This window comes from Mustela lutreola, chromosome 5 (genome assembly GCF_030435805.1).
Source record: "Mustela lutreola isolate mMusLut2 chromosome 5, mMusLut2.pri, whole genome shotgun sequence".
Classification (NCBI taxonomy): Eukaryota; Metazoa; Chordata; class Mammalia; order Carnivora; family Mustelidae; genus Mustela; species Mustela lutreola.
In genome coordinates this window covers 150,897,341-150,917,889 of record NC_081294.1, presented here as the reverse complement: position 1 = coordinate 150,917,889, position 20,549 = coordinate 150,897,341, and the positions used below count along the sequence as shown (strand labels likewise).

Here is a 20,549-nt window from a genome sequence, read left to right as displayed (position 1 = left end):
AACAAATACACACACACACATATGTGCATGTGTGTGTGTGTGTATATATATAAATAACATGGATACAAGATATCAATGGAAATAAAAAGCATTTAGAAATAAATGATGGTATTTAAATAACTGAAAAGTTGAATATTAGTCAAGTGTCGAAATTAAGAACTTAATTCAAAATAGAATAAGGAAGGGCGTCTGGGTGACTCAATGGATTAAGCCTCTGCCTTCAGCTCAGGTCATCATCTCAGGGTCCTGGGATCGAGCCCCACATCAGGCTCTCTGCTCAGCAGGGAGCCTGCTTCCTCCCTCTCTCTCTGCCTGCCTCTCTGCCTGCTTGTGATCTCTGTCTGTCAAATAAATAAAAATCTTTTAAAAAAAATAGAAAAAGGAAATAAAGATAAAAGAAAAAACAGACACAATAGAGGATCAACAGTGCCTTGCGTGATGAAGTAGAACCCCTACCCCAATTTTTAACAGAAATTGTCATAGCAAATAGCCAAGTATCACTTCAGATCTCAAAAGGAGTCAAAATTTCACTATGTGGTATGATGTTTGTAGTAGGATTTTGCAAATACTCCTAGTCAAATTAGAGAAATTTCTTTCATTTTAAATTTTATTACAAAAGTTTCAAAACTATGGAGATTCCTCAAAAAGTTAAAAATAGAGCTACCATACAACCCAGCAATTACTCTACCAGGTATTTACCTGAAGGGTGCAAAGATAGTGATTGAAAAGCCACCTGTACTGTGTTCATAGCAGCAATGTCCACAACAACCAAACTATAGAAGGAGAACAGATGTCCATCAACAGGTGAATGAATTAAGAAGATGTGGTGTCTACACATGCTGGAATATTACTCAGCCATCAAGAAGAAAGAAATCTTGCCATTTGCAACACTGTGGATAGAACCAGAAGGTATTATGCTGAGAAGTCAATCAGAGAAAGAAATACATGATTTCACTGATAACATGGAATTTAAGGCACAAAACAGATGAACATAGGGGAAGGGAAGGAAAAATGAAATTGAGAGAGAGGCAAACCATAAGATTTTTTTTAAAGATTTTATTTACTTATTTGACAGAGATCACAAGTAGGCAGAGAGGCAGGCAGAGAGAGGGGGAAGCAGGCTCCCAGGGAGCCCGATTCAGGGCTCGATCCCAGGACCCCAAGATCATGACCTGAGATAAAGGCAGAGGCTTTAACTCACTGAGCCACCCAGGTGCCCCACCATAAGATTCTTAACAATAGGAAATAAACTGGGGGTTGCTGGAGGGGAGGTGGTGGGGAATGGGGTAATTGGGTGATAGACATTAAAGGAGGGTACTTGATGTAATAAGAACTGAGTGTTATATGCAACTGATAAGTCACTAAATTCCACCTCTGAAACTAATTTTTTTAAAAGTTTTCAAACAGCAAAAGAACTGGATGTACTCCATGTATCTGTCTGGCATAATTCATTGGCCTATCACATAGTTTAGCAATTAACATTTTGCCACCATTATCCCCGCCTATCTTTTCTTTTTGCTAATGTGTTTTATTATTTTTAATTTGAGAGAGAGAGCAGGGAGAAGGGTAGAGGGAGAATGAGAGAACAGACTCCCCAATGAGTGGGGATCCAGACAAAGGGTTCAGTCTCATGACCCAGAGAGAATGACCTGAGCCACAATTAAGATGCTTAACTGACTGAGCCAACCAGGTGTTCCATTGCTGATTTTATATATATATACACACACACACACACACACACACATATATGTATATATATTCCAGCATATATTTATTCCAGCACATATAAAATTTATATTTTATTTATAAAATTATATATATGTATATATAAAGATTTTATTTATTTGACAGAGAACACAAGAGATGGGGAGCAATGGGTGAAGGGAGTGGGAGAAATAGGTTCCCTGCTCAGGGGCTCGATCCTAGGACCCTGGGATCATGACTTGAGCTGAATGAAGGCAGAAGCTTAACCCACGACCCACCCAGGCGCCCCCCCACCCCTGTTGCTGATGTGTTTTAAAGTAAATTTGTTGATATGCCAGGTCATCCCCAAGAATTTTAGTATGACCTTTTCTTGTACATGTGCTCCTCATACTTAGATTGTTTTTCTCCAAGGACCCTTGTCTCTTTTGAGTAGTGAATAATATTTAGAAGATTTAATCTATTCTAGGGGTCCTCGTTGATATTAAACTATCATTGTCTCCATGCCTTTTCATATTAGGAAGGTAGGCTATGTCTTTTTTTTTTTTTAAATAAGAAAAAGGAATCACAAGTTCAAGTTGTGATTTTAAAAATAAATTCTAACATTAAGATTTCATTCCTTTGGTTTATTTTTTTAAAAGATTCTATTTATTTATTTGACAGAGAGAGATCACAAGCAGGCAGAGAGGCAGGCAGAGAGAGAGGAGGAAGCAGGTTCCCTGCTGAGCAGAGAGCCCGATGCGGGGCTCGATCCCAGGACCCCGAGATCATGACCTGAGCCGAAGGCAGCGGCTTAACCCACTGAGCCATTCAGGTGCCCTATTCCTTTGGTTTTTTAATCAAATGTTTTTCTTACAATAAAGATATTCTTGGGGCACCTGGGTTAAGCCTCTGCCTTCGGCTCAGGTCATGATCTTGGGGTCCTGGGATCGAGCCCTGTGTCAGGCTCTCTGCTCAGGGGAGCCTGCTTCCCCCTCTCTCTCTGCCTGCTTCTCTGCCTACTTGTGATCTCTGTCAAATAAATAAATAAAAAATTTTTTAAAAAACTTAGTATACTAATAGAGAGGAGCTTCAACTTGACAAAGAAAGCCTACAGAGAAAGTACAGCTCACATCATACTAAAACAATGATAAATGAGAGGTTTTCCTGTTAAGCTCAGGAAGAAGACGGATTCATCTTCTCATCACTCTCTTCCCACATCATCCTAGCAGTCCTAGATAATTCAATAGGACAAGAAAAGAAAGTGAAAGGAATACAGATCGGGAATAAATAAAATTGTCTTTGTTCACAGATGACATGACAATATGAAGAAAATTAACCCTCCCCAAACAAAACCTCCTGGGACTAATTAATAAGCAAGGTTACTGGATATAAGGTTAATACACAAAAATCTATTACTTCCGTATGTACCAGCAATGAACAAGTGTATTCTGAAATTAGAAACAATACCATTTGCATTAGCAACCCCCAAAGTAAAATACTTAGCTATAAAACAAAGTATGTGTGAAGATCTACATGAGGAAAACTATAAAACTCTAATGAAAGAAATCAGTGAACTATATAAATGGAGAGATAACCCTTGTTCAAGGACTCAGTAGTGTCAAGAGGCCAGCTCTTCCCAGCTTGACATATAGATTCAGTGCAATCCCAATAAAGTTTTCAGCAAACTATTTTGTGGAAATCAAAAAACTTATTCAAAGGGTTTATACAGAGAGGAAACAGATCTACAATAGCCAAGACAAAAGAGAAAAGTTGAACTGACACTACCTGATTTCAAGACTTACTATAAAGTTATCAGGACACTGTGGTATTAGCAAAAGAACAGACAAATACATCAATGAAATAGAACTGTCCAGAAATAGATCTACACTAATACAGTGAACTGGTATTTGAGAAGGGATCAAAAATTAAAAAAAAGAAAAAGGATGGAGATACCACCTCACACCAGTCAGAATGGCTAAAATTAACAAGTCAGGAAACAACAAATGTTGGCAAGGATGCAGAGAAAGGGGAACACTCTTACATTGCTGGTGGGAATGAAAACTTGTGCAGCCACTCTGGAAAACAGTACAGAGGTTCCTCAAGAAGTTAAGAATAGAGATAGCCTACAGTCCAGCAATTGCACTAGTAGGGCTTTAGCCAAAGGATACAAACATTGTGATCTGAAGGAGCACCTGCACCCCAGCATTTATAGCAGTAATGTCCACAATAGCCAAAATATGAAAGAACCCAGATGTCCATTGACAGATGAGTAGATAAAGGTGTGACAGATATACAAAATAGAGTATTACTCAGCCATAAAAAAGGATGAAATCTTACTATTTGGAATGACATGGGTGGAACTGGAGGGGATTATGCAAAGCAAAATAAGTCAAAGAAAGACACTTATAGGGTTTCACTCCTTTGTGGAATTTAAGAAACAAAACAGGATCATAGGGGAATGGAGGGAAAAATAAAACAAGACAAAATCAGAGAGGGAGACAAACCGTAAGAGACTCTTAATCTTGGGAAACAAACTAAGGGTTTCTGGAGGCAAGGTGGGTGGGGGGAATGGGGTATCTGCATGATGGGCATTAAAGAAGACACATGATATTATGAGCCCTGGGTGTTAAAAACAATTGAATAATTGAACTCTATATCTGAAACTAATGGTATACTAGATGTTAACTGAATTTCAACAAAATAGGACAAAAGAAAAAAGATGGTCTTGGGGCACACAGGTGGCTCAGTCAGCTAAGTGTCTTCTTTCAGCTCAGGTCATGATCCTCATGAGTCCTGAGATCTAGCCCCATGTCAGACTCCTTGCTCAGTGGAGAGTCTGCTTCTCCCTCTCTCTCTCTGCCCCGCCCCCCATGCTCATGGGCTCTCTCTCTCAAATAAGTAAAATCTAGACCAAATGCAAAATGCCAAACTGTAACACTCCTAGAAAATACCAGAGAAAATCTAGATGACCTTGGGTTTGGTCTTGACATTTTAAGATACAACACCAAAGCAACTATACCCTATACCTATATAGTTAGGTATAACCTATACCGTGGGCTGCGTTTAAATTAAAAACTTATGCTTACAGAATACATTGTCAAGATAATAGAAGACAGCCACAGACTGGGAGAAAATATTTTCAAAAGATATACCTGATAAAGCACTTTTACCCAAAATACATGAAAGACGCTTAAAACTCAACAATGCCCCCAGAAAATAAAACAATTCAAAAATTGGCAGCTCTGAAGAGACCTCTCACCAAAGAAGACACACAGATGGCAAATGGGTATTTGAAAAGATGCTCCACACATCTTTAGGGAATTGCAAATCAAAACAATGAGATACCACTCCACACGTATTAGGATGGCTAAAATCCAGACCACCAACTTATGCTTGGAAGCGTAAGAGATGTCCTTCAGCAGGTGAATGGATAAACTGGAGTATATCCAGACAACAGAATATTCTTAAGCACTAACAAGAAATAAGCTATCAAGCCATGAACAGAGACGGTAGAAGCTTAAGTGCATATTCCTAAGTTAAAGAAGCTAACGTGAAAAAGCTGCATACTGTACTTTCCCAATGATGGGACATTCTCAAAAAGGTAAAACTGTGGAGAGAGTAAAAAATATCAGTGGTTGGGAGGACAGGGAAATGAATAGTGGAGCATGGAGGATTTTAAGGCAGAGTAACTATTCTCTATGATACTACAATGATGGAAACAGGTCATTATACACTTGTCAAAACCCAGCAAATGGAACACCAAGAGTGACCACCTAATGTAAACTCTGGACTTGGGGTGACAGAAGCATGTGATTGTAGGTTCATTCATTAGAAACAAATGTTCTACTCTGGTGTGGGATGTTGGTAGTGGGGGGAGGCTCTGCATGTGTGGGGACAGAAGCCATATGGGAACTCTACCTTCCACTCAACTTTGCTGTAAACCTAGAACTGCTCTGGGGATGGGGGGCAGGTGGTGGGAATCAACAGTCCCATGAAAGTCCAGAGAGAATTGATGACTTCTTTCTTTCCCTGAAGGTAGGTTTACAAATGTTGCCAGCAGGGCTCTAATTCTAGAATTTGCTGTGGAAGACATCAACCGAGACCCTTATATTTTGCCCAACATTTATGAGATTTCATATTTTATGAGGTCTACAGCAGGGCTGGCAGGACCTTGAAGAGCTCCCAAGGTGTTTTCCTTGCGGAATCCAACTGTTAGGCTGCGTGATCAAAGGAACGAGACTGACACAAAGTGAAAATCAAAGCTTTATTTCACGCCAAGCATCAAAAATCAAACTGACTGGTAGGGGCCAATCGCTTATGAAGAGACCACGGCGATGACCCCGACAAGGTCACTCCCAAGAAGGCTGCTCCAGATGAGGCCGCTCTGCAGAGGAGGCCACTCCCAGGATGAGGCTGCTCCCAGGATGAGGTTGCTCCCCGGTTGGAGCCACTCCCAAGAGACCACTCTGGACAAGGCCGCTCCCAGGACAAGGCCACTGCTGATGAGGTCGCTCCCCGGATGGGGCCGCTCCCCAGAATGATGCCGCTCCGGTGAGGCCGCTTGCGGTGGTGGCGCCGCTGCCCAGGGCGGCGAGGCCACTTGCAGCGGGGCGCGGCTAAGTGGTGGTGAGGCTGCTCACTGGGGCGGCGGGGGGGGGGGGGGGGGGGGGTCGCTGCTGGCAGTGAGGCTGCTGGCGGCAAGGCCATTCGCTATGGTGCCACTGCCTATGACTACGATGACCAGGACAAACAAAACGCTCCCGACGACCATGATGACCAGGACGCTCCAACTCTCCTGAAGACTACCCTACTGGCTATCCTAACAGCTATTCTAACTACAATTCTGACTCCTCCTACTACCCCCACCCCCCAGCCTCGCAGACTAACCTTTATAGAGGTGGTTGAGCCCGGCCCACACACTGGTGGCCAATGGGATTTCAACTCACCTCAGTAAATATATGCGCACCCCACTGATTGGATGTCTCCATCCAGCCTGGCCCACCCCCTATATCCGGGGTTTATAAGTAAGTTCCTCTGGGAGGGGTAGGCCCTTACACCAACCTTCCCCAATTACAGCTGCCAAAGGCAGGCCAAACTGGCAGCAGTCATGGGAGGGGACACATTGCACTATTTAAGCTCTACAAGTTCCCACAGGTAATAACAGTTTAGAGTCTCCAGCCTGTGAAAGAAAGAAATTGAATTGGCACATTCCCCATTCAATGGCACGGTTAGGACATGAGTATAATCATAAGTCTTTTTGATGAAGAGTGTGGAGAAGATTAAAAGGAAAAATACAAGGAGGAAACCAAGATATTAAGTTGTCCCCAGCAAATAATATCTGAGCAGTAACATCAGGGCATTCTGTCAGCACTTGAGTTCCATAAAGAATCTTTTAAGATTCTTTAAGTTCACTGGTCATAATGAACTTCATGTTTTGATATCCATTATAAAATATATGACTTTTGTCACACACACACACAATCTTCTGGGGCACCTGGGTTGCTCAGTTAAGTGTCAGCTTTCAGCTCACTTCATGATCTCCAGGTCCTTGGATCCAGCCCCATACTGGGCTCCCTGCTCAGTGGGGAGTCTGCTTCTCCCTCTTCCTCTGCCCCTTCTTCCTGCTTGTACTCATTGTCTCAAATAAAATCTTTTTTTAAAAATATGTGATAAGGGTCTCACTCATGTCTTTTTTCAAGCCCAGCAAGTATCCTTATGATTGTTGTTTTAAGTTCTCCATCAAGCATCTTTCCTATATCTTGTTTGCTTAGATCTCCAGTCATGGATTTATCTTGTTCTTTCATTTGAGATGAATTCCTCCATCTTGGCTTTTTGCCTATGTCCCCGCCTCCTTCAAGGTGGCCTCTTTTCTCCCCTTAGTTATGGAGTTTGTCCTGTCAATCTTCAGGCCAGTTTCAGGCCAAATGGGGTATTTGGGAGGATTTGATAGTTATCTAGTTGTGTTCATGGGACAAGACCAGCGTAGGGTCCTCCTAACTTCACCACCATCTTCCTTTCCTGGAAAAAAAAAAAAAAAATCCCTAATATTCTAAGACAAGGAGATAGGTTTGTATCTTACAGCCCAGCACCTGCCGGAGCTCTACCCTCCCAAAGTGATTGTGACATAGGGGTTTCACCTTCTTTGATTACAATTAAAGAGATGTTCTGTGTGAATAATTTATAAAATTTCTCAATGGAGTATTTTAAATTAGAAACTGTGTGAAAAGCAACCTCACGAAGAGGGTTCCCAGGCACTAGAGAAAGACTTATCAACGAAAAGCTGACAGAAAGGTTATTTAGCTTATAAAAAGATATACCAATGGGCAGAGAAACAATTTGAAGATACAAAGATGCTCTGAAAGAAAAAGAAGAGGTAGTGTCTTTTCCTTTTAACACCAGAAGAAAATTAATTTTTCAATCTGCACTAACCCTTACTCCTGAAGATGATTCAATGACCCCCTCTGCCAGTTCCTCTTCAATATTACCCCCCACCCAATTCAGCCATGCTTTCCTCCTCTCTGGAGGTCCTCTCTAGGACTCCCAGCTGACTTCCCCTCCTTGTGTTCTCATCTCAGTTTCCTTACTTCAGAGGGACCCCCTCTCTCTGCCTGGATCCCCACTCACTGAATCCTGGAAGCTCTGCAGACTGAGCCAGGCAGTCTCAGGGACCCCAGCCTGCTTCCTGCCTCCAGACACTGTCCTCCTTTTGTCCAGTGTCTAAGACATTCAGATGATGTCATTCATCTGGCTTTTTACTTGATGCTGGAGGGGGTCTAGATCTTCTTCTTCCATCATAGGCAGAAGGGGAAGGTCAGAAAGAATTTTGAGGTCAATTCTTGATTCCTAACTTGACTTAGATTCTTTTCTACTTTAAAATGATACATTTCTCACTCAGTTCTTAGCATCCATAAGGTAGATTATTCTCAGTACTATATTTTAACAGATTCATAGGCAAGGCATTACAGGTCATTTTGTGCAAAATTATGTTTAAGTTAGAATTTTTATATTTCTGTCAAGAGTCACCTAACACAGAAGGGAAGAAGAAAAAAAAAGGCAATCCTTCTGGTTACAACAAACTAGCAGCTACTTTTGGTTTTCTCAGTATTTCTGGCCCCAGCCTCAGAGCCTTCAGCAGCCCCAAGTTCCCCTCCCAGCCCACAGGGAAGCTCTGAGGATGACAAGTCTGTGACTTTGTGGGCAGAGTCAGAGCTCCAGGTACACAAAGTCCTGATGACCTAAAGGTGAACAAGGACCCTCATAAGGACTGTTAATATTCCCTGAAACCAAGGAAGATCCCTTCCTTACCAGTAATCCATTAAAATACTTTAAACTGTTCTGAAGGTTTTCAGATTCTATTCATTCATTATTGAACAAACAATATTGAAGCACAGAGATGCTTTCCAATATGCCTGTGAGTAGAGACATTGGATGTTACTTCTAGTGATGCTGGTTCCAGTCCTCCCATTTAAGTATTTCTCATCTTCCACCAGCAGACATAAAGGCATGTGTGGGCCTTATTAGTGTAGGAGTCTCTGAAAACCACTCACATATACAGAGTGATATGCCAGGGTGTATCCACATTTCTCTATCCTTTCCAGGCCAGTCTTTGGGAGAGACTAGGGAATCCAGAGTTTCCTACAAGACTGGGGAATGTTTGGAAATGAGTTTCATCTTGAAGAAGATAACATTCTGACAAGGACAGTTGCCCTCCCAAGCCCAGGACCATAAAGATCTGGGAACAATGTCCCCAGATGATGATGACTTTGCAGAACTTACTCTGGACAATACGCACAGCCAACAGTAAACCCTAGCCCATCCCTATGGAGAAGCCTTGCAGCAGACTCTGGGCCTCAGGTAGGTCTTTTCTATATTCAACTTCAAGTGACCATCAAGGGCTGGTCTAGCCACCACACTGTGCCCTAAGCAGGGTGGAGAATTATGAGACCAGAGATTGCCCACGGTCCCATCTTCAGGAAACCAGACAGAACTTAACCCACTGAGATTGCCCAAACTATGGTGCTGAGGACCTTTGCTGCCAACCTATTCAGAGGTGCCATGACCCCCATGGAAGGCAAGTCAAGAGGCAGTGATCCAAGGAGAGGGTTTGGGCCACTTAAGCCAGTCCTGAAAGGGTCTGTTCCACTCAGCAATTCCCTGAGCACACAGTCGCCTCCCACTTCCCAGAACTGGCTCCAGGACTGCCATCCATGTTCCCAAGGGTCAAGCCCTGGGTCCTCCCCACAAGTAAAGTTACTGAAGACACTCAAGTACTAAGAAGGGTTTCGTAAGCTTTGAGTTCTGCCTGGTCATCCCTGCACCCATTTCCTGTACTTCTGCTGGCAAACCTCAGGCCCCAGCAGAAAATGTGGATCCCTGCTGACTCTGGTTTTGAATTTAGAGACCATTTAAGTGTGATCTCCTCTGCACTCAAGACAGTGGAAAAATCACAGTTCCATATACACAGGATACCTTCCCTTCCATAACCCAATGTCCTAAAAAAAAAAAAAAAAAAAAAAGTGAAATTGAACAAGATGGCTCTCATTTCTTTCATCCTGGTGACAGCAGCTTGGATGGGACCCAGAATTATATTGAGAAAAAATTATAGAGACCAAGGGACATAGAGCACAGATTCCGGGTGCCTTGAAATCTACCAGTCTTCTCTCCCTCCTATCTTGTTTGAAGCATATCAAAATGAATGTCTTTTTACACTATATAGGTCTCAGCTTACCTAGCCTTTCTGTTGAAAAACTTGTACACAACCCATCACACTTCCATTACCAGTTAAAAAGTCAGTGAAGATGAATTAAAATTATAATCCTTTGACAAATACACTTTTCCGTGAAGATGATAAGCTTTCAAAGAGTTGCTAGAGGGTACCCATGAATGGCAACATTTCAAAGTAACATCCTTGGGGACAGGACACTCCGTGTAGTGTACTAAGGCCAGACAGAGACTCTGCTAGAAACTAATGAGGTGGGCAGTTTACCCACAGATTAGTTAGTGACGGCATGGCCGTAGGCACATCTGATGGGACCTGAAAGCACCCACCTGCCAGAGCTCCTCCTCCTGGTGGGACAGTTCATTCTCAATCTCTCGAGTTAAGGTCAGGCCCTGGTCCTCTGCCCCAAGTTGCATAGATTTTAAACCTCTCTTCTATTTCTCAAGGGAAAGAAAACAAAAACAGAAAAACCTGACCAACTGAAACCCTTTCAAGCTGAACTCTCCCACCCTGATTGTGGATTGGAACCACTTGGGACCTTCAGATCCCACCTGGATCATCACATCAGAATCACTTAGGAAGATGCTGTGACAATGTCCACAATAACCAAACTATGGAAAGAACCTAGATGTACATGAACAGATGAATGGGAAAAGAAGATGTGGTATATATATATGATGGAATACTATGCAGCCATCAAAAGAAATGAAATCTTGCCATTTGTGATGACATGGATGGAACTAGAGGGTATTATGCTGAGCTAAATAAGTCAATCAGAGAAAGACAACTATCATACGATCTCCCTGATATGAGGAAGTTGAGAGGCAACATGGGGGGCTTAGGGGGTAAGAAAGGAATAAATGAAACAAGATGGGATCAGGAGGGAAACAAACCATAAGAGACTCTTAATCTCACAAAATAAACTGAGGGTTGCTGGCAGGGAGGGGGATATGGAGACGGTGGTTGGGTTATGGACATTGGGGCAAGTATGTGCTATGGTGAGTGCTGTGAAGTGTGTAAACCTGACGGTTCACAGATCTGTACCCCTGAGGCTAAGAATACATTATATGTTAATAAGAAATAAAAATTATATTTAAAAAAAGAAGGTGCTGTGAAAGCCTCTCAGGCATTTCTAGTCTCCAACCTGGATGGAACTCCACTGCTAGATTCCCCAGCCCCTGCCACACAGAGGCAGAAAGGACCCTCCCTCAGGGTAGGCTCATGACATGGTATGCCATGTTCTTCTAAAGGAACATGGATCTAAAGGAGTATGCCTTTAGCCAGACTGTGTGTTGGATCACCCACTTTTTACAAACACAAATTCCTGGGCCTCAGGCCCAGGATAATTAAGTCTGAATCACTGGAATGAACTTTTAAAATAGAGAAGTCTACTGAAGCATCAGGGCTGGGGAGCTGTTCTACAACTGGTTTCACTTACACATACAATCGATCTCACCAAGCTTGGAAGCCAGTGGGAGAGGTAGACTTGACCAAAGGGCTAACACTGGCATTTACTAAGAGTTAGCTGCAGTCAAGGACCAAGGGCACAGTGTCTAAGATGATGTCCTCATCTGAGAGAGTCTCTATGCACAGGGAGCCATGACCTGAGCCAGGAGGAGAAGCCAGCTCAATGACTAGCACTGGGGAGTGAGGAACAACATAGAAGGAACAAAGTTTCTGAGGCAGTGCCTTCCCAAGTACATTGAGCACCCTTTTGCCTCAGAAATATTTGCATTTGGCACATGGGGCCCAATGATGTGCTATCACTCCCTTCATTGTGGTCATGCACACCCTGTATCCCAGTTACCCAATCAGATGCTAGTTTATGGGCTCCTGTAAGTGATCTGGGAGATGTAACCCAAGCCCCAAATCCTTAAATTAACCACAGGATTCACAGATTGGCCTGACTCAATCAGGTGGGTGAGACAGAAGTTCTCCTTCACAGTGCAAGATGCCAGGACTCAGAAAAACAGAAGAGGGGCCCAGATCAGGACACAAGGGAATGCTGTGACTTATCGCAGACCTTCTCACTGGAACAGAGGTCTTGATGCCCAGGGCTCACTGCCTGGCCAGGACACAGCTCTGAAGGGAACTGTCCTACTGTGGGCAATCACATCTATGCCCTTTGCTATCAGTTGGGACTCCCTCTGCAACAGGGACAGCCAGACGTTGAGGACAACAACACATTTCCACACTTGGGAATTCTTGACTAACCAAATTCCAGAAAAAAAATCAGAGGAAGTGCTAGCTGCAAGGGCCCTAAATGCAGCCCTGTTGCTGCCTGGAGATGCATCACAGGGAAAACTCAAATAAAAATGAAAGTCAGTCCAGGGAGGCAGTGTTCTTTGGGTGTATGGGAAGATAGCTGGATTGTCTCACTTCATCATGCAAGCATTTTTACATTGAAGAACTGTGCTATGCACAGTTATATATTTTACAAGTGTGGAAATTTTCAATCCTCAAGGCATGGTGGGTGGTGCTATTACTACCTTACTTGGCAGAGCAGGGTGGTGGCCTCCTTGATCCAACTGCTCTTCTCAGCTGGGAATAGACTCAGCACTCAGGCTCCAGTGCAGGAGGCTGCTACATGCTCCTCCAGAAAGCCTTCCTGAGCTGTTCTGGCAACATTCCTGATGTTAAGGAGACTGTGTGTCTGCTCTGATCTGTGAGCTCCCTCATTCTATTGTGCATCTCCCAATGTTGAATTTAGGTCCTAATTATGGTTCTTATTTTATGTCCTGTGCTCAGACTCTCCCTAAATGCTTCACCACAGCAGTCAGTTTATCAGAGATGCTCTCAAATCCTTCTGATTTCCCCCTCTTGTCATTTCCCATTGTCTGCTTGTAGTGGGTTTTGTGCCTGCTGATTTTAGATATGTCAGCATCAGATATTTTCCTTGTTTGAACTTGGATAATTTGGTGTCCTTAAATACTGGTTTCGTTCTGTGGTGAAGGTGAAGACTGTGAATGAGTCTGATTTCACAATTTTTAAAAAAGATTGTATTTTGCTTTGCTTCAGATGGTCTGAGCTAGGATCTCCAGTGAAAGATCTAGAAGAACTGATGGAAAATCCATAGAAGCAAATGCAGAAAGATGAGGATCTTGAATAGAAGGTGGAATTTAAGTTTAAAGCTCCCCAATGTTTACCATACACTCTTTAGGAGCCACACTCAAGACAGGAATGAGCTGGTCCCACAGGGCTTTATGAGCCACAGCAAGGCAGACTGACCCACTATGGAGGCCCAGTCCACACAGAACACAGGGAACACTAGTCAGCAAGCTCAGAGATCGCTTACTACCTGAGACAGTGTCGCTCTCGGCCCGCAAGAACGACTCGGAGACTCACGTAGCGGCGAACCTTCTTCTTTAATCGCTTTTTTCTTTCTCTCCCCTCTACCCTCGGCGCATGCGTTTTTATACAGGCAGTGTTAACCAATCAAAATGCAGTGCTCATGCACCTCCTGCGAGAGTGGACCTAAATGAACAGCCAATCATATTCAGTCCCTTACAGCTCTTAGAGTAGGCCTCCTGTACTGGCTCCCGACATCTCCCCCTTTTTTATTTATTTATAATGGCTGAGATCGTGCCTGTCTTAGGTTGCCAATCCTCAGCACACATGCTTACCCGTCATCGGGTACTCTCCCTGGTCGAAGAGCCCCTGTCTTAGGTTGCTATGGTGTGGGATCAGTCTTACCCGTCTTTGACTACCGATCTAGCATACTTAGCCATATCTGGGGGGAGGTACCAGCTTCAAGAGCCACCATGGCTTGAACCATGAGGTGTTATTGTCATTGATTGCGACGGACACGGCCACACACCCAACGTAACATTAGTACGTTAGCTGTGATTAAGAGAACAGCCATGGCACCAAGTCCGGCCCACTGTTTGAGGAACGAAACAGATTGCTGTAACATTTTTTCCACTCACTAACAGGTGCAATAGTTACTTTGGTAGAATATATGGATATAATTTGAGCTCGTAATTGCCTAGTTAAATTTTGAAATTTACGGTTCCAGGTACCATTAAGCATATTTCCCAATTGTCTAGAGAGGTTAGCTGCTAAGGATAAGTTGTTATGAGCTATAGGGGTGATACAAAGTCCGGCCATATTATGTATGCATCCTATCGACACAATTGACTCCAGGATATCAAGTTGTTCCTGTACAAAATCAACCCTTTGATTTACAATAAGGATCCCAGCATGCAAATGTCCGTTAATTTGTTCTTGCGTAGCCAATGCTTCAGCGACCATTCCTGTGACATTGTTGAACGTGGTAGCTGTCTGTACCGAGGTTGTCAACGCTACCACGGCAGCAGTAGCAGTGGCGGCGGATGCTGCAATAGCTGCAATAATGGCTGCTGTTATTCCAAAGTCTCGTGTATGTCGAAGCAGCACCAGCAGGTTGTCGGGGTTCACCTGTACTGGCATCAGGATATACGTCGGTATCTTGGCTATTACTGCCGAGTCTCCCACCGTGGCGTTCCAACATTCTGATAGCAGACAATTCTGGGACTCACAAGAGAGACTAGATGACTTGTTAATAGTAGAAGCATTAAAAACTATGAAGAGAAAGGGAGCTCTAACACAGACGGGCGTTGGTGAGTAACTTACGTGCTTAGCTGAGGTGCAATTGCAAGTAACATTTGTTTCAAATCGAGAGCCTACGTGATAGTTGTACGTACAGTTACGCCATGTAGACCCATTAATAAAGTGAAGGCTTTCCAAGCCTGTACATGCCTGTGCAGCATTGCAGAGCAGCCACCTATCTAGAAGGTGAGCTGACGCGCCTTACGCCGGGTCTTGGTAGGTATAATTATAGCCAAAAACGGTGGAGTTAGAGTAAGTGGGGATTTTAGGACTGAATGAGAATCCTGTTCCCACCCAAACTCCTGAGAGGCTACTATGGCAGCCACTCGTGCGGTGCAGCTCACACAATAGCAGGCCTTGGTGCAGCAAGGTTTATACGGAGGAGGCCCCTCGTAAGGTGGCGCTGTTGGGGCTGGGCGCGTGGGCATAGGATCTAAGTTATCTACCACTTCCGTCTTTGTTTGTAACTGCACCATAGCTCCTTCTTCCGCTTTTAATTTCAGCTGCGCCATAACTTTCCCCTGCATTTTGAGCTGCGCCATAGCCTTCTTTAGCTTTTCCTCCTTTTTTGCAAGCTCCTTTTGCATCTTGCTCACCTTTTGGCTTTTGGGCGATTTCCCTCCTCTGCTCCTTTCCAAAAACCAGGGAGCCGTTTGTCCCACTTCTCTCAAAAACAAACGAGCTGTTTTATTTTTTAAAGGAGTACCAATTGCTTTAAGGATATCAGAAAGCGGCCCCAGCATTTTATATGTGGCCACCTCGTTTCCCATCCCGGAAAGCTTTACTCTCGTCCTTATCCTAGGAACTTTGCAGCCATCTCGTTTCCCATCCCGGAAAGCTTTCTACGCTCGTCCTCGACTTGAGGAACTTTCCCTGTCACTAGACAGAAATAGGTGCACTCTTTACCTGATCGTCGCCAACTCCGTGCGTCTCTCACGATGAGATTCCCGGGTCTCAGCACCACTTGTCGCTCTCGGCCCGCAAGAACGACTCGGAGACTCACGTAGCGGCGAACCTTCTTCTTTAATCGCTTTTTTCTTTCTCTCCCCTCTACCCTCGGCGCATGCGTTTTTATACAGGCAGTGTTAACCAATCAAAATGCAGTGCTCATGCACCTCCTGCGAGAGTGGACCTAAATGAACAGCCAATCATATTCAGTCCCTTACAGCTCTTAGAGTAGGCCTCCTGTACTGGCTCCCGACAGACAGGATCCTAGGACCAAGCAAGGGGGGAAAAAATCAAGATGAAGAGTAAAGAAGAGCTGGAAAAGAAGAAACGTCCAGAAGCTGACAGATTTTCAAAGTCATTGAAAATGATGTTCCCTCTGTGATCAACAGGCCTTGGGACTGGAGTGGAACAGAGCAGAAGAAAGGGAGCTAGACCTAGACCCAAAACTGGACCAAGAAAGAAAAGAGGAAATAGATGGTACAGCTCCTTTGGCAAGCATGAAGTGGACAAGGAGCCCATGGACAAGAGTCCATGGTCTGCCAGGGAGTTGAATAATTCCATCCAAAAGAAGTTGGCTGGGCCTCCTGAGTGGGAATGAGATGGAGAAGATAATCTAGAGAGGGGGCCCCCTGCTGACCTTCCACCAGCACCCAGGCAGTTAGATCCTCCTCACTTCCTCTCCTGTCCTTCGAATATATACCCTGCCTAGTGTCCCCACTATGGGGGCTGCTCTAAAGACAAATTTTTAGGAGTATAAGGTGTCGAGATCACTTAAATGGCACATGTGTCTGAGCCAAGTTAAGACCATTCCATAAACTTCCAGGACTTGTCAGTGGTATGGAGCTCTTTGTCTTGTGGCCACCTAAATAAAGATACATATATATGAAGCTTGTCTTATTAAACCAGACACCTACTTTGTGGAGTGGTCTGCCTCCTCCTCAGTCTCTCTCTGCCCTCCAAATATGAGAACTGCTTCAGATTACACCCGCAAAATTCCAAGTAAGTTGGGACCAACAGAAGGCACTAATTATCTGATGAAGCCAGAAGATGAGAAGCAGCTGGGAGATTTCTTTGGCCTGCCCAACAGCGGAGCAGCACGCTGCCAGACACCATGGAGAACTGGGCTATGGAGAGTGACAAGGAGGAGGATTATAGTAGAGTGAATCAGAAGCACAGGAAGCACCCCATCCGTTGCTGAATTGGATACCCATGGTGAGTACAGCCTGTATATGAACAACCAAGGGAATTTGCCCAAGGCTGCATTGCCAGTATGACATCCAGATGTCTGGAGGGCTGAGAACCAGGCACTTCAAGGATAAGGCCATGTTTGATCCCTGGTGGAAGGCTACTAAAGCAAGTCAAGACCAAGGAACCTGATGGAATTAAAGTCAAAAGCCCAAATAGCTTGTTTTGAGTTCCAAGTCCAAAAACAGTTTACCCAAGAAAATGTTCCCACTACTTTCTCTTTAATTCCTAAAAGGTTGCTAGGGTTGTTTAGTAAATGTGCATAAATATTTTATTTTACTATATTTTAGTTCCATTAAAATGGGTTAAGCAGCCCATTAAGCATTAGCTTTGAAGTACTTTACCCCTGGACTTGTTCAGAGTGGATACAGCCCTGGGCTTCAGGCAAAGATTCAGCAAGAAGATATATGAGGTCTTCATGAGGTTTCCTGAGGCCTCTCTATCTTCTCTGGTCCTCCCATGCAGATGCCACCAACCAAAATCTCACAAAATCTCACTAATTCTTAGGAAAAGCCTGGTTCTGGAGCCCTGCATGGTTCTCACTATGCCTGTGTCCTGCCTTTCTCCCAGTAGCTGCCAAGGTCCAGCATGGTCCACCTCCCCTGTCCATCACCCAGATCCTGGACTTAAAATTAGAACCAAGATCCCAATTCCATTTGCAAGATTTCCATGAACACATTCTTCATCAAAACAGTAAAACGACAGAAAATGAAATGTAACTAGATTATCCTTTAGTTCTGTGGTAGCAGGGGCTTAGTTTGGATTCAGAAAATAAAGACAAGAGACATGGAGGGAACTTGGCTTCCTAGGGAACTTGGCACTATAACTTTGTCATTATATGTCCATATGCTTCCTGCACAGAGCCTCCTTTACACTCATCAGCAATCCTCACCACCCAGAACCTGATCAAGAATTTATCACTGGAAACAGGACTTTGATTCGGCTTGAGAGAGAAACGAATATCAGAGTTATGAACTCACCACTCCTCCCCCAAACCCAGTACAGGGAAAACAAGATTTGAACTTGAATGACCTTCTTCTCTACTTGGACCCTGAGTTTCAAGGAATCCCTGAAAAGACAAAGGTCAAGGTACAACTTGGAACTCAGGTTCTGGCAGACTTGGGGTCATACTTCTCACATTCCTGTCCCCATCCTTCTTGATCCTTGAAAGATAAGTTACCAAATAGAACCACATAGATAAGGTGGCCTACTGGTTAGCTACAGACAGCAACATGCTTGGCATCTTTCACCTTGATTGGTGAGACCAGACCTAGACTTTGAGGCTGGTTTCTGGGAAGTCAGGATCCAGGCTGGCTGGGGCATTGGAGGTTGAAGCAGATACCCACAGACTCCAGGTACCCAAACATGAGCAGCTGTCTGAAACTCTCCTGAAGAAGTTGTACAGAAGGGGCATCCCTAGGCACCACTGGGGGACCCAAGCACCACCAGGGGATCCAGGTACTGCCTCCCCGAGACGTTCCCTTGTGCCTGTTGGGGCATCCTGGGTGGGGTTTAGGATCCAGAGAGAAACTGAACTACTTTTTTCCTTCCACCTGCCACTGGACCCCAGGGACAATTATGCACCATGTAATAGCATGGAACATGCCCACAGTATCACAGGTTCACCATGGTGCTGTGTTCCATGATGAGTCAGAGTCAGTGACACACTCTCACCCACCTTCTTCTCGAAACCAGCCAGGATATATGTGATATCCCAGGGCAGTGGACCTGGCAAATGAGCCCTCACTGGGGTTGAGCTGATGCCAACTGGGCTCTTTGAAATCATATGCACAGAGTGGTACCCTACTTCCCCAATGGGGGGGGGGGCGGCTACTGAAAACACTAGAGGACCTTCTGGAAGGGGCAATGCCCAAGAAGGTCAGGAAGCCCACAGGACCAGTCTTTAAAAACAACCACAGATATCTCACTGGGATCACCCATGCTAGACCAATCATGAGTGAGCTTTCTATCCTATTAGAGAAAATAGGATGCTCCTCTGGCCAAGAAAGAGGCTATAAACAAGCTTTGAAAACACTTTCCAAAAGTGTGCTTATTTCATCCAATATATAAACATGGAGTTTCAAGCAAGATTTTAAATGATTTAATTGAAAGTTGTTTGAACATGTGAATCTGGACTCCCCCATCTTCCTCTTGGGCCACAGCACATGCATTCCCAGTATTCTAGTCAAAGCCTCGTTCACATACAGGTAAGCAAGGACTGGCAGAGAACAACGGTCCACATCCTGGAGTGAATCAAGAGGGAGAGTGGCCTGGCTGGGCTGGACTCAATCTACAGGCAGCCATGGAAACCTACCAGGACACATCCCTGAGGTCCAGAGATAGCTCTCAGCAGAGGGAAAGGGAGGCTGAAAGCCATGGCTGCATTCCAGAACCTTTGAGCTCAGCTTCAAGCAAGAAGCCTCCCTTTGGAAAGTGAGTAGCAGCCTGGAAACTACCAACCTCTCCCCACATGGTTGGGAGCTGATGAGCTGACACTGGGTGACTTGAGGCTGAAGAAGCAAGGGGATCCAGAACCTTAGTAAGGTTAAGAGGCAAGTGGAAGCTCTCTGGTCCATGTTCAAGGTCCATCATCAGAAATCCCACTATACAGGGACGCCTGGGTGGCTCAGTTGGTTGGGCAGCTGCCTTCAGCTCAGGTCATCATCCCGGCGTCATGGGATCGGGTCCCACATCAGGCTCCTTGCTCCGCAGGGAGCCTGCTTCTCCCTCTGACTCTGCCTGACACTCTGTCTGCCTGTGCTCGCTCTCGCTGGCTCTCTCTGACAAATAAATAAATAAAATCTTTAAAAAAAAAAAAAGAAAGAAAGAAATCCCACTACATCCCAGAGTTCTGTCACACCCAGAAAGCCATTAGCATGAACCATGAACACTGCCTGGAAACATGTTGGGCAGGTAACACCTGATTTCCAAATGGAAAAAACAAGATTATTAGCATGTCACCTGCAGTGTATTCAGATTCCAGACTTCAACTTTGAAACCAGCTGTCTCTTTCAAGTTCCCGCAAGTGAGTGGGGTGGGTCACATTCCTGGCCCTGTGGCTGCAGGGGCTGCTCTGGCTGAGGGCACTCTGGCCCTGGCTCATACTTTGCTCTGGGCTATGAACTTCAGACATGACTAGGGCCCTTCAGGGGCTCAGGGGGACCCGGCAATTGATGTGTGGTGAGAACCTCCAGGATCCAGCCAGGCACCTAGGGCCTGAGTCTTCCCCGGGTCCATCTCCCAAGTTTGCCCCCAAGAGAGGCTCCCAGCTCTCAGGAGCAGGAGCCAAATTCTTCTGACTGTGAACCAGATCTAGAGCCTTTGAGAATCTTGGAATACTGACCCTAATTCCACTAGAGAGACAAGG

General features: G+C 44.6%; 1 pseudogene; it reads right to left on the bottom strand.

Moving 5' to 3' along the window:
* Positions 1 to 6,390, bottom strand: part of LOC131831198 (mitochondrial fission regulator 1-like) — a 46,769-nt pseudogene extending 40,379 nt beyond the window's left edge.
* Between the last annotated feature and the right edge of the window lie 14,159 nt (positions 6,391 to 20,549).